Below are 14765 nucleotides of genomic sequence, written 5' to 3'. Positions count from 1 at the left end.
TTCAAAAGCATAAGATTGTCTACAAGGCTGATCCAAATATTAGAGAGTATCTTATCAGAAAAGAATCCTGTTAATATTTTGAATGAAGAAGGAAATCTATCCTTAAATCTTAATAAGGATTTCTTTTCCTTTTTTTTTTTTTTGGTATTGGCACTTGAACCCAGGGCCTCAAACATGCAAGGCAAGTCTCTACCACCTGAGTCACATCCCCAGCTCAAGAAGGACTCAGGTTGAAAAAGTACATATAAGAGTTATCAATGCCCTAAGCTAATTGACACATTGATTTCTATGTGTCAATATGACCGTTTATGTCTGATTTCCTACATATAATCTGATAGGAATAGACAGCTCTTATAAAAGCCTCTGAATGTAAGTCAGCTTTTCTTCTGAAGAAATCAATTTTTCAGAACTATACACTGGATGAATTTTATATTTATTTTTATAATAAAAAGCATCAGCCACTTCCAAGTCTCAAGTAAATAGGATAAATCAACTCAGTAGCATTTGCCCTTCTTAATTTTGCTGTTTCCAGCAGTGACTGACTTCATAATGTATATATGAATGTATTTGTTTTTAACATTTTCACTCACCTTAAGCAGTATGAAAGGAAAAAGAAAATAACCAAAGAAGCAAAACTGCAAGTCCAACTGTAACTTCAGGCTGAAAGAAGATCACTTACTGTTAGATTGTGTAGCCACAATGTCAAAGACAAGAGTTTGACATTCTTTTGTCAGCAGGAACTCTCCAAATCTTTTCAATTGTTTTGCCTCTAGAGAATTCACATAGAGAAGGAATAAACAATAAAACATTATAGGACAGCTATTACTGGAGAAATATGATTTTCTTTTTTCAATTTCTAGAAGATAACATTTTCAAAGGGGAAAAAAAGAGAAATGATGAAAAAGTAAGGACAACTCAAAACCTGGGAAAAGTTTTAAATCTGCCAACCACATATATAAAACTTTTCATTTTGGAAGAAAAGAATTTGAGCTTTAACAACTCAAACTTTATTTATTCCAGTGATGGCAGAGTGTGGTACCCCCAGCAGCAGCAGGTGGGAACAGGTTAGAATGTACATTCCTGGGTCCCTCCCAGGCTGCCCAAGTCAGAAGCTCTGCGATGGCCCAAAAAAGCTGCACTTCAACAAGCACTCCAGGGTTTCCAAGGCAGAGCGAAGTCTAAGAACAATGATTTCTTCCAAAAAAAACCTTTATTGTGTACCCATTGTATGCTAAGCTCAGAAGGGAATTGGGGATGCAAAATAAAGAATTAACAAGATCCATAGTTTATAATCAGTTACAAAGACAAAGACTATTAGCCAGCAGAATAGTGTTTTAGTTACAGTAGTCCACTTCCCCTTTATCCATATGTTCCAAGACCTCCAGTGAATGCCTGAAACTGAGGATAGTATGTTTCTTTGGACACAGACATACTTATGATAATGTTTAATTTATAAAGTAGGCATAGAAAAGGTTTAAAAACAATAGCTAACAGCTTCCTTAGTAACTTTTTTTCTTTTTTCTTTTTTTGGTGGGCCTGAGATTTGAACTCAGGACTTTGCAACTTGCAAAACAGATACTCTATCACTTGAGACACATCTCCAGTCCATTTTGCTCTGATTATTTTAGAGATGGGGTCTCACAAACTATTTGCCTGGACAGGCCTCCAACCACGATCCTCCATATCTCAGTCTCCTAAGTAGCTAGGATTACAGGTGTGAGCCACTGGCGCCTGGCTACTCTTCAGTAATTTTTACACTTTTCAAATATAAAAACCTATTCCTGAATCTCTGCCACCATTCCCTACTTGGAATAAATGGCTTGGTGTCACTCGCTTCAGGGGATCTCTTGCTGAACTCTTCAGAGACTTAGTACTTTCTGCACAAGATGTAGCTGTCAGTTAGAACACATTTTCTGTTCATATCTTCCACCCACAAATTTAATACCTTTTCCATCTGAACTAAGCACTTGAGAACTTTGACTATAAGTTTTACAGTTTCAGGTGAAGCAACAAAGTTAACATGAATTTTTTTTTTACTTCTTTATAATTTCACAAAAGATTTGTTCTCACCATAGATCTTAACAACCTCAGTAAATGGTATTTTTCTTTCCTTAATTCATTTCACTTAAAGGAAGTACTTTCTGGCTTCTCTTTGGTATCTACGAATTCCAGCATCTCTCTTCATGTGCTTTGGGACTATTATGAAGTAAAATAAGGGTCAGTTGAACACAAGCACTGCAATCCTGAGACATTTGACATGATAACCAATAGGGTCACTAAGTGACAAGTAGGCAGGTAGCATATACCATAGGGATACACCAAACAAAGGGATGATTCATGTCCCTGGCAGATAAGTGCAAAATGATTCAAGATTTCATTATGCTACATGGATTGGCATCAAATTTAAAACTCATGATTACTTCTTCCTGAAATATTTCGAGACCACAGTTGACCATAGATACCTGAAAGCAAAACTGTGAATAAGGAAGAACTACTGTATTCTAATCTTTTTTTTTTTTTTTTGAGACAGGCTCTTCCTATGTAACTGAGGCTGGCCTTAAGCTTGAGATCCTCCTAACTCAGCTTCCCAAGGTCTGGGATTACAAGTGTGCTCCATGATACTGGGCTATATTCCTAATTCAATGTTTATCCTCTAATGAATCACCAACCACCTAAAATATCCTTACCTCTGCTGCAAAAATTCAACATTCTTCCTCCTTGACAAATGTCTTCTGTAATCTTTTCTAAAATTTTAGCATCCGTCTTTGACTATATCCATATTTGGAAAAAAAGAGCTTAATTAAAGTTGTCCTTAAACACAACTTAAATTTCCTAAGGGGAAAGGAAACTGACTTTTATTTATTCACCATCCATCTGGAAAGAAGAGGATCCAAAAACATTAACACTGCACTGGATTATGTTTCAAAGTTGGTTGAACCATTTTGCCAAAATTCCCAATAGATGACTATGTGAATGAATATAGGAGAGATCACCATCTAACTTTCTAAAAATCCTAATAGACACACATATTGGTCCCAATAAAATTAATAATAAGGGAGTTAAACCAAAGATTGACCTACTGCAATAAACTATCAAAGCTGTTAGACACACCCTCAAATAGTCAGATAGTATTAACTACTTCTATAAGCAATATCAACTAAATGTGACACTTAAAAGATTTTGTTTATAATAAACCAACAAGTTACCAGAGTCTGTGCTGAACAGCATGTGAGAGAAAAGGAATAACAGAGACATAAGAACGGGTAAATGGTTTTACTACTGAAAGAAATGCATTCAAATAAGATTAAAATGAATGTATGTCCTGGGTGGGATGGAGCAAGATGGTGAGAGACAAACCCTAAGGTCCAAGCCACACCCAGCCCAGTTAGGTCAGACTTCCTGGCAGTGACACCCAGGCAGCACTATTTTTAAACTCCCCAAGTAGCACAGCGTACAACCAAAGTTGTGAACCACTGATCTAGAGGGCAAACTAACAATGAAGGAGAACAAGTAAATGCCAGTGAGAAGGGGTTAGTGATGTTGACTAAAAGATGAACAACACCTTGGCTGTCTCATGAACTGGGGGAATCCCCTCTCATTCAAATGCTTCTCCTGCTTAAGAGTTTTGAAAGTTTTGAAATAGCATCTGATCTCAACGAATAAGAAAATAATATTACAATATACTGCCCATGCATGACATTTCTAGTAAATATTTAAGCTAGGAGAAAATGGTAGACCCGTTGAAAATGATAATACAATTCTAAATACTGTCCATGTAAAAACTCAGAATAGTTTTGTATTAAATTGAAAGACAGGGTTGGCAAAGTGGCTCAAATGGTAGAGCCCATGCCTTGCATGCCTGAGGCCCTAAGTTCAACCCCCAGTGCTGACAAAAAAAAAAGAAAAGAAAAAAAGCAAGGCAAGCGCTTCATCTTCCTTTTCACAGAAAACTCAATGGAACCAGTTTCTTATATTTAATAAAAGTTCAGTTCTTCATCTCTCAAATAACCTTTGTATTTGTTATTTTCCAAGCAGTTAATGTCCTATGTTTCACAACCAAATGTTTCTCTCTTCCTCACACACAAACACCACATTTTTATTGTCATGAATATTCATTGGTTCTAATAATGTCTGATTAATTTGTTGGTCACCTCCCAATTCAGGTTTTGTTGTTTTAAATTCATAGTTTTCTACAGATGTCTACATGTCCTGGAATTTAGATCCCTTTTGAAATTAACTTCAAGGCAATATTCTAGTACATAGTTTTCTCCTGTTTCTTTCTTTCTTTCTTAAATTTTTTTGCAAGAGGGCTCTACTGAGAATTAAACCCATAGCTTCACTCTTGTTAGGCAAGCATTCTATCACTTGACCCACACCCCTAGCCCTCTCCTGTTGCTTAAAGCCAGAGAAACTTGCGGGGGTGGGGGGGATGCTTTATTAAGAGGGGTTTTTTTCTGTTGTAGGTCCCCAATAAAGCCATTAAGCTATTTAGAAAATTCTGATACATGATCTGTTTACTCATTTTTATCCTAGATTTGGTTGATCTATGTACAGAAAGATACTGGACTTTGGATTTTAACACCTAACAACAAATATCACAAATCTCTTAAGCAAATGTGTCTGTAACATACTGAAAGAAAGTTACATTTATTTCTCCCAGGCTGGCCAATGTATAAATTCCTTAAATATTTCCTATCTCATATAAAGAAAATTTACAATTTTTTCCACTTTTACTTTGTGGTAGGAATCAAGCTATAAAAATGCTTTCTTCAGTTTTTATTCCGTGATTGCACAGAGTAAGGTCTGAAGGAGTAACCCCACTTCAGAGCACATCTAACTATGCTAGCCTATTTTGTTCAAAGGTCCTATGATCCCATCTGTGGTATCACAGTTGAGCCTCCTCCAGCCCACAAATCATATTTTAGTTATGGTACCACTTATTAACATCAGCCCACTGGGCAAATTACATAAAGGTCAATTACAAGATTTATTTAATCAATGTCAAAATAAAATAGGAAAATATATGTCAAATGGGCAATTTACCATTAAAGAAGTTATACACATATACATACATTTAACTGTTTTCAAATTGGATAAAGGAAAATCCCTGAATTTAGCCCAACTTACGTACATATAAGTATGTACTTCATTTATTATTATAAACATAATATATAATATACATATAAATGTCACACAAAAGGACATGACATTTTTAATCTGATATTTATTTTAACAAAAGCTTACTTTGTTATTGGCTTGATAGTATGTTTTAAGGGTTTTTTTCCCCCCTTTGGGGAGACCAGGGTTTGAACTCAGGGTTTAGCTCTTGGAAAGCAGGTGCTTCTACTACTTAAGCCATACCTCCAAGTACATTTAGCTCTTGTTATTTTTTTGGAAATAAAATCTCACGGACTTGTCCAGGCTGGCCTCAAACTGTGATCCTCTCAAGAAGCTAGGTTTACAGGCTGGAGCCACTGACACGCCTGGCTGGCCTGATAATATGTGATAGCCAAAAGAATTTGTATATTTTAGGAAAAGTAAAAGTACTTCCAACCTGCCTTAGTCCATTCATGTGACTGTAACAAAATACCATAAATTGATGGCTAATAAACAACAAACACAGTTCTGAAAGCTGGAAAGTCCACAATCAAGGTTCTGGAAGATTTAGTGTCTGGTGAGGATCCTAAGAACAAAATCCTTATTCTTAGGATCAGCATCTTCTCTGTGTGTCTTCACATGGAGAAAGGACAAGACAGCTCTATGGGGCCTATTTTATAAGGGCACTAATTCCACTCATAAGGGCCTCACCCTCCCTTGTGAACTAGTCACCTCCCAAAGACCTCACCTCCTAATAACATAGCATTAGTAATTACGTTTCAACATATGAATTGGGTGGGAAAGGAACAAACATTCCCAGTGTGTTTTGTAAAATACATGGGTCCATACCATAAACACACACTTTTTTTGTGTGTGTGTGGTACTGGGGTTTAAACTCAGGGCCTCACACTTGCTAGGCAGGCACACAACCACTTGAGCCACTCTTCCAGCCTCAACACATACTTTAACTGCATTTTGTTGTTGTTAGATAGTTCTCCACATATATACATTTAGATTTCCATAAAAGGACCAGACTTGTAGACCATCTCAATGTTTGCATCTGTCCTAATGCATTTAATTTATCCCTTCTTGATAGACATTTATTCACTTATTCAATAAGTTTATTTATTACCCAAAAAATAAAAAAACTTGTCCCTTTTGAACAACTTTGCAAGAAATAAACATAACAGGAATCCAATTATTTCCTTAGAATAAATTTCTAACGGGATCTTTTTTTTTTTTTTTAAGTACTGGGAACTGGGATTGAACTTGGGGCCTTGGGCTTGCCTGGCAGGTGCTCTGCCACTTAAGCCACACCCTCATCCCCCTTAGAATAAATTTCTACAAGTGGAAGTGCTGGGTAAGAAAACATAAACATTTGACATTTGGATACATATCCAAATTTGGATAGCTCCAAAAGGATTATGTCAAATTTCACTCTTACTATGTATTAATAAGTGATTGTTTTCCTGCATGTTCACCAACCCTGGGTTTTTTTTTTTTTTAAATGATTTTTTGAGATACAATTTTATGCCATAATATTTACTTGTTTCATTTATATAATTCAATGGGTTTTGGGTTTTTTTTAGTAAACTCATAGCTTTAGAACATTTCCAACATCCCCAAAAGCCCCCCCAGGTCCATTTGTACTCATTCCTCATTCCCAGCCCAGCACCAGGCAATTAGTACTCTACTTTCCACCTCTATAGATGTGCTTTTGTTGGATATTTCATAAAATTGAAACTTATACTATGTGTCTTTGGTGTCTGGCTTCTTTCACTTAATGTGTATTTAAAATCTGTCTATGTTGTAGCATGTTTCAGGTCTCCATTCTTTTTTTATTGCCAAACAGTACTTTTGGTTTTTTTGTTTTACAAGCTGGCCTCCTCCCTCTACCTCCTGAGTGCTGGGATTACAGATGAATACCACCATGCCTGGCAATACTTTTGCTAACTACCAAAAAAGAGACAAAAATCCTCCCATTTGAAAAAGAAAGGTTGTAAACACTGGTCTATAGCACCCATTCTGGATAAGGACCTGAAGGCCTGCTTAGGGAGGAATAAGGACTCTCCTTTGATCTGGATTCTGCTTTCATCAAGAAGGATATGGGGCTCAAGGATTCTGAAGCTCAAGCAGTCAAAGGCTTTCAGTCCAGACTCATGATTTTGTTGGTAATGTCTTTGCTTCCACCCAGTGCCACAGGCCAGGAGCCCCACCCAGAGCTCCTCCATAAACATGATATTGGCCCTGATTTCCTTCCTTGCTTCCTACCCTTGGACACCCCTCACATATACCGGATTTAATGCTAACATTTTTAAGGTTATGTGGCTCAGGAGAGAAGTCTGTGCCCTGAACCCGATGTGTAGCAGAGGCAGGCCTCACTGAAAGGCATTTCCCATGTTATTTCCTAGTGCAGGGTCTAAAAATAGTTAAGGCTTCAAACTCTTTGATGCCCCAATTTCTTTTCTCTGTATTTCTCTTTAATTCTGATTTTTAAATCATCCAGCTACTTACTGACTCTTTTTTTTCATCTAAGTCCTTTTTAATAGAATCCAGTAACAAGCAACACACCTTACCAAATTCTGTTTTCCAGTCTCTTCCCCTAGAGCCCCAGGCTCTGTGCATGCCTGATCTGCCTTGGGGCAATGTCCAGTGATAGTTTCCACACGTATTGTGTCACATGGGATTCTCATGTGACATCCTCTGATGTGATTTTCCACACCACCTAAGGCTGATTCCAATATTTAGGGTTTTATTACATAGTAGCACCTCTTTCATTCACTACTGTCTCTGTTAGTTAGGATTATTTCAGCAAACCTTATGAATGATTGAATCGCCCCCAAATCTCAGTAGCTCAATGTAATGGAATTATTTCTTATTCATGTAACAATTAGAGACAGTGGGAGTTAAGACTATTATGTTTCACAGTCTTTCACAAATAGCCGGAAAGGTGCTCTTCTGTCTTCTACAAATGTCTTGTAAGCTTGCCCTACATTGACACACAGTCAGCAGAGAAGGGAACAGAGAGAGACTTGAGTAGCATGTGAGAGGTGATTAAGGGCTAGCCTGGAAGCAGCTTGCTTTGCTTTGTCACTTCTGCCCACATTCCTTTGGAAAGAATTCACTCCTGTGCCCACAGGGACCTGAAGCCAATCTGAGAAATGTACTGTATCTCTGTGCCCAGAAGGAAAATCAAATGAGACTGGCACTTAGCCAGTGTCTACCATTGCATGATGTTCATTCTGAGGTCATTGAAAGTCACAAAATAAATATGTAAGAAGTAGAATACTAAATACAGAGTCCATCGGTGCAATGGAATATTGCATAGCAATTAAAAATGATTCTTTCTGAAAATTATGATCCCATAGGAAAATGTTGTTGATGTAATGTTATCAAAAAGTTAAGGCACAAATTTGAATATATATTTTTATTTTTTTCAAATTTGTATATACTTTTAAAGGAGAGTCATAAAACTACTGGAAGGAATATGCCAAAATGGTAGTATCTGTAATCTGTATACAGATTATAGCTTTGTCCACTTTTCTTTTTATGATTCTTATTTTCCAAGTTCCTTACAAGGTAAATGCCATTATAATCAAAGATAAAATAAATATTCTTCTAAAACATGATAAATTCCTAGCTGTGTCTATATCTTCCAGTACTCTGATGATCTTAAATGCCAATATCTCTAACAATAAATTAAGGAAAGTAACAGAATAATAAAGTGAAGTATTTTTATTTTAATAAAATAGAACTCAATAATATCATTATTTAATTACATGTTCCAGAAAAGTGCTCTGAGTTGGATAAGGCTAATGCAATCTCTGCAAAGATGATACTACTGTATAAATATAATTTATACAGTAAATTGCCCTACCAAATCTCTCTCTCTCTAATATATAACCCATAAAAGTGCATTTCACCTGGCAGCTGGCAGATGGTGTTTAGCACTCATTAAGGTTTTTAAGAGAAGCTTATTTTTGTATGTCTACTTCTGTATTAGGACAGACAAAAAAAAAATCACCAGACTTATTATCACACTGTTGATTTCTCAGAATGTACAACGGACAGTGGCCACATCTCGTGAGCAGTTTCTATGACACTTACCTGATCAATTTCAGACTTTTCATAATCACATATTTGCCAATCTCAGATACTCACCTAAAATGAAGCTATTATTCTCACCTGTGTATCATTACTGACAATCTATCAATGTTCAGTATTTAAGTTAATTGAAGTTAAGTTGTTGGTTTTTCTGTTCACATTTGAGGGTTATTTTTATGTTATAATAATTTCATCATTTTTAGTCATTGTGGAAATAGGACTGCTTGTCTGAATTTTTAATCAATTAACTTCCATGACTCATTTTCTACATTCTCATCAAACTGTGTCCCATGAGGATGAATCAACATATACAGAAGACACTGAAAAGAAATCAGGGGATTGTACACTGCGTGGTATATCAATGTTTTCCTAGTAGGGATAGTTGTTTGCACTTAATATTTTTCTAGTTAGAAATAAATTCGTATCATTCTGTCTCCTCACTCTCTTATTTAGAAGACTATTTTCTATTGTAATTTTATGTTTTTCTATTTAATAAAGAGGAAGCAAAACTTCAAATTCTAGATATCTTATTAAATACTTTTGTGATTATTTCCACATATGAATGTATTTTTATCTGTTTTCTGGCAGTGCTTAATGTACAGTGGGTAACCATGAGTGGTAAAAGTTGTGTGGAGCTGCTAACACAATTCTGAAATCTAATCTTTATTGTTTTGCTAGGGATTATGAAGAAACTTATAATTATGTTTTACTTTGGATTTACCCATCTTTACTTTATCTCACATTAAAATATAATCAAAATCATCCTGTTTCCATTCTGTTGCAAATCCCCTTCTTAAAGCACCTATTCAAAAATCTCCACAATTTTCTTTTTTATCTGTCTTTTCTTATTACATTAAATCCTGATATCTGAAAATTGAACTATATAGTAGCATTGCTATGTTCTTTTAAAAATGTAGATCATATCTATTCTCCCTGTATTTTTACATTATAACTATGTTTTTTTAAATCCTTGACAGGTTGCAATTAGACTTCTAGTATGCATTGTACTATAGTAAATACTGTTATTATGGTAGAAATAATTCACTTTGTTTAGTATACTGCTCAGATAGTCTGCCGAGATGCCTCTGATACCAAAAGTCATTCTCGTTCTTTAATTATAATTTCTAATCTTTTCTGGTTTGCCATTCTTTCATTAGCTTAACTATTTTTATTCTAAAATTCAGAAATGGTCTGGGTTTAATAATGTTTATTAATAAGAATTATAATATCCCATCACTTTTGCTTTGCTGTGGAACAGTAGGAGTAATTTTGTTCCTCTCACACTATTTGACCTATAACATACAGGCATACTCTGTGGTGAATGATTCAGATTTATTTAGCAGTTGAATGCATTTCTGAAATTAATTGATACTTGCACCCCAATCAGATATTAATGGTATTCACATTAAAAGTCATGCAGTCAAAGACAACTTTTTTCTATATTTGTATATTTTTTATATACACAGGATAAGCTGAGGCAAAATTCTTGTACCACAGGCAAAATGTGAAGCATGTATATAGCAAACACTCCCATGATAAGATGCCCTGGGAGGCCAGAGAGTGTCTGTCATGGTTACTGTTAAGTCCCTAGGGCATACCACAGGGCCCTGGGCTACAGTCTATGCTCACTAAATGTGTTGAGTGAGTGAAGTGCACATGAATGGCCCTAATTGGATCATGGGTTCAGTTTTTGTTCCTCTTGCTATGTGTATGGATACAGCTTTAGCTAATGTTCAATTCAATCTGAGCAAGTCAGTAAGAGTGAGCAATATGGTAGTAGAAGAAGATGACTCTAATCTAGAGTCAATTTGGCGCTAACTCTGGTTCTGTTATTTGTTTTTAATCTCAAAGCTTTGACTAATTTATCTATACAGTGGGGGAAATGCCATCTTCCTAGATTTCTTGTAAGAATGTAAAAAGAACATTATTTATAAAGTGCTTAATACCTAAACAACAAAGGGCGAGAATGAAAAATGAGTCATGCTAAGGGGAAGGCACTAACAGGAGAAGGGGGGTAAAAGAAGGAAGTTACAAAGGTAAATATTATCGATGTACTTTTTATACAAGAATGAATATAGAATTTTTAAACCTGTTGAAATCACCATAAAAAGAGGACTAAGATAGAAAGGAGAAAAATGGAGGGGGTGAACCAATTCAGGGTATAATACATATATACATGGAAATGTCATAATGAAACTTCCTGTACAGCTATCTTAAACAAATAGAAATATCTTTTTTCAAACAAAGGACAGGAAGGTAAAACAGGTCCTGTCTGGGGCTTGGTAGCAGTGGGAGGGGAGGATATAAGGAAAGGGTGTAGGAGAGGGAATGTAGTGGAAATGCTATGTACTCACGCATGAAAATGGAAAAATGAGACCTGCTGAAGCTATTCTAAGAAGGGGTGGAGAAGGGATAAAGGAGAATGATGAGAGGGTGAATTTAACTAAGATACATTGTAAGCACTTTCGTAAATATCACAATGTACCCCCATTACAGCAATAATATGATAAGAAATAAAATAAAATTAAGATAAATAAAGTGCCCAGTACCATAATCTGATTTGAGCATTCCATATCATCAAATTTTGGGATAAATATTGGTAATCTATATACCAGTCAGCTATTACTGTGCAACAAAATATAACCAGCTAATTTCAGCTGGGTGACTCTGAGTTGCAGGTTGGGTCTAGGTCTGATTCATACGTTTTTTCATCTTTCTTTGTTCTAAGGGCCACCTACAGTATGTTTCCATCATGGTCTTACCAGAGATACAAAAGCAAGCTCCACGGAACATGCATATTTCAAGCCCCTGCCTAAGTCATAAACATAGCATCGCATTGGCTGAAGTATGTCGTGGGACATCCCAAAATCAAAGGATGAAGAAGCATACTCCTCACATGATGGTTTTGAAAATAATCTATTCCATACACCTTCGGTAACTAGTCTGAAGTGACAGCCTTCAGTCTTTTCTCCATAATTTTCGCTATCAGGTGTAAAAATACAAGGTCAATAAGTCTCAGAAGGTGTTATAGTTTGAATCTGGAATGTCCCTCAAAGGCTCATGTGTTGGAACTTGTCCCCAGCTGATGGTGATATTAGGAGGTGGTAGAATCTTTGAGAGTAAGATTGAGTTGGAGGATGTAGGTCATCAGGGGCATGCCTTTGACGGGAATTATTGGGACCCCACACATTCCCATCTCTGTCCTTGCTTCCTGGCCACCGTGAGGTGAGGAGCCTCTCTGCCACAAGCTCCTGCTGCCATAATGTTCTGCCTCATCACAGTCTTAAAAGCAATGGGATCAGCTGACCACAGACTGGAAGCATGTGCCAAAATATACCTTTCCACCTTTTAAATTGTTTCTCTCAGATATTTTGTCACAGTGGTGGAAAGCTGACTAACACAAATAGAATTCTGCTGCACATACAGGGACAAAGGCACAAAAGCTGTTACAAAAACTGTTCTCTAAACTCGACAGTGTCCCAGATCTCTACCCTTCTGTGTGCTCTCATGGCTCCTTGAATGAAGGCTTTGTTATACAGTCACAATTTATCTAAGTTTTTCATAAAAATAACTAGAATTTTCTAAATATGAGCCTCCTGTTTTAAAGTCAGAAGTCAGGAATGCCATTCTGATGACTATGAGAGATCGTGAGATCCTTACTCCCTGTGTGTGCAAAAACGGAAATTCCTAAACAATATTTTCATCAAGTCTACAGTTCTTTATCCCTATCAATTTTATCAATAAAGAAATCATTTCTAGTAAACATAAGTATATTTCCATCAACAAAATATATCCATCAATAAAATCTCTTTTATGGATCAAAACTTAAGAAGAAAACTTGTTGACATGTCTAAGAAACTCTTCTCAGAGTGTGCACGTGTGCATCTCCAAGTCATGTCTCTCCAACATCAGGTGACCACTCCCACTGTACATTCGGAGTCAGGGTACTCCAAAAGGTATTTAGCACATGGATGGCCTCTAAAACCCATCCTGTCACTGAGATTAAGTCACTGGCTATGTTAAGATATTCTAACAGTACGTTGTAACAATGCAACACATGTAGATAACACAGAGAATGCTTATTGTGTGCTTTCCTATACCTGCCATTTTACTCAAGTTCCTACTACAGTATATCTCTATGATTCTGAAAAAAATTAATATTCAATAACCACTTCTCATTTAATTTATACATTACCAAAACATATTGATCTTTTATTCCCACTGAATTCATTATTTTTGCATCATAAAAGCAAAGATATAAGTTTGGGCTAATAATGAATAAAAATAGTTTAAAAATCAAATTACAAATCGTAACCATCAGATATTATTCATCTTTCACTCAAGAACAAAGTATTATAAAATAACATTAAATTCTTTATTCTTGAGTCTTTTGATCAAACAAAACTAAAATGAGGACAAATAAATCTATGTCAGAAATTCTTCTTCAAGCTATGAGGTTGTTTTGCCTAAATTGTTTCATTCTTCCCTGAATGTCTCTGCAAGACAAAACCTCAGACTCTCATATCTGTCCCAGTTTATCCATTTATGTTAAAACAGGGAAGGAAGATGGCAGCTGTCTTTAAATATTTAAAAAGTGGTCAGGCCAAAGAAGGAGAAGAGGTGTTTTATATATTGCAGGGATCAGAACTGGGACCCATCAAGTGCAAAGGGAAGTAGTTATACTTACTATGAGGCAAAGCATCCTAAAAACTAGAGCAGTGTGAGCTGTAAATAATGCCATAAGAGGAAGAGGGCTGACCAGAATGACCCCTGTTGACAGTATGGTACAGGGAGCAGAATTAGGTCACCTCCACAGAACGTCTGTCGAGATTTCATGAGTCCATGATTACAAGAAAATAATTGGGTCTTCTCACTGGGTTTATCTTGTGGTTGCCCTGCTTCCTTTTCCTTATCTTCCTCCCCCTCTTCTTCCCATCCAAGTAAAGGTTTCTGGCCAACGGCCCTTCTATTTTGCAATCACGAACTAAGACTCCAGGAGCTTTGTGACACTTACTGGCTCTATTTTAGAAGAAAGTCCAAATAATTAGCTTTCCATTATTACACTAACTTCTCTAGAAAGTAAGTCTAATAAAAAGTTTTAGTATGTTTCTTATTTCTGCCTACTCCATAATTCCTTCAGAATTAGTGAAAAAAATGGCTTAGTTAACCACTATTTAAGACAGTATTTCACTTTCTTTGCTCAAAGCCTTTCCTAAAACTGACACATTTCCCTCATTTATGAAAGCCATTTTCTCTTTCATATACAAATTTTAACTTTAGAAACAAAATATCTTATTAGAGAAATTTACTCCAATATATATTTATAATACTTCCATTGGTTTCTCTTCAATAAATTTCTTCTATTTATGCAAAAAAAAAAATATGGACACCTTCAGAGACAAAAGTCCAGTAGTAACTTAATAATATACAGAGCCAACATCATGGTCAGATTACTAGAACTGATCCCTTTTGAAATATTGTTGCAACTTTCTCAAATCACATAGGCTTAAGGACATGAATGCTATCTTTGCCAGTAACAGATATTACTTGAATTATCAAGAATG

The sequence above is a fragment of the Castor canadensis genome, chromosome 4, assembly GCF_047511655.1.
Source record: "Castor canadensis chromosome 4, mCasCan1.hap1v2, whole genome shotgun sequence".
NCBI classification, from domain to species: Eukaryota; Metazoa; Chordata; class Mammalia; order Rodentia; family Castoridae; genus Castor; species Castor canadensis.
The sequence above is the reverse complement of the archived record's forward strand: the minus strand, read 5'-3'. Positions refer to the sequence as shown.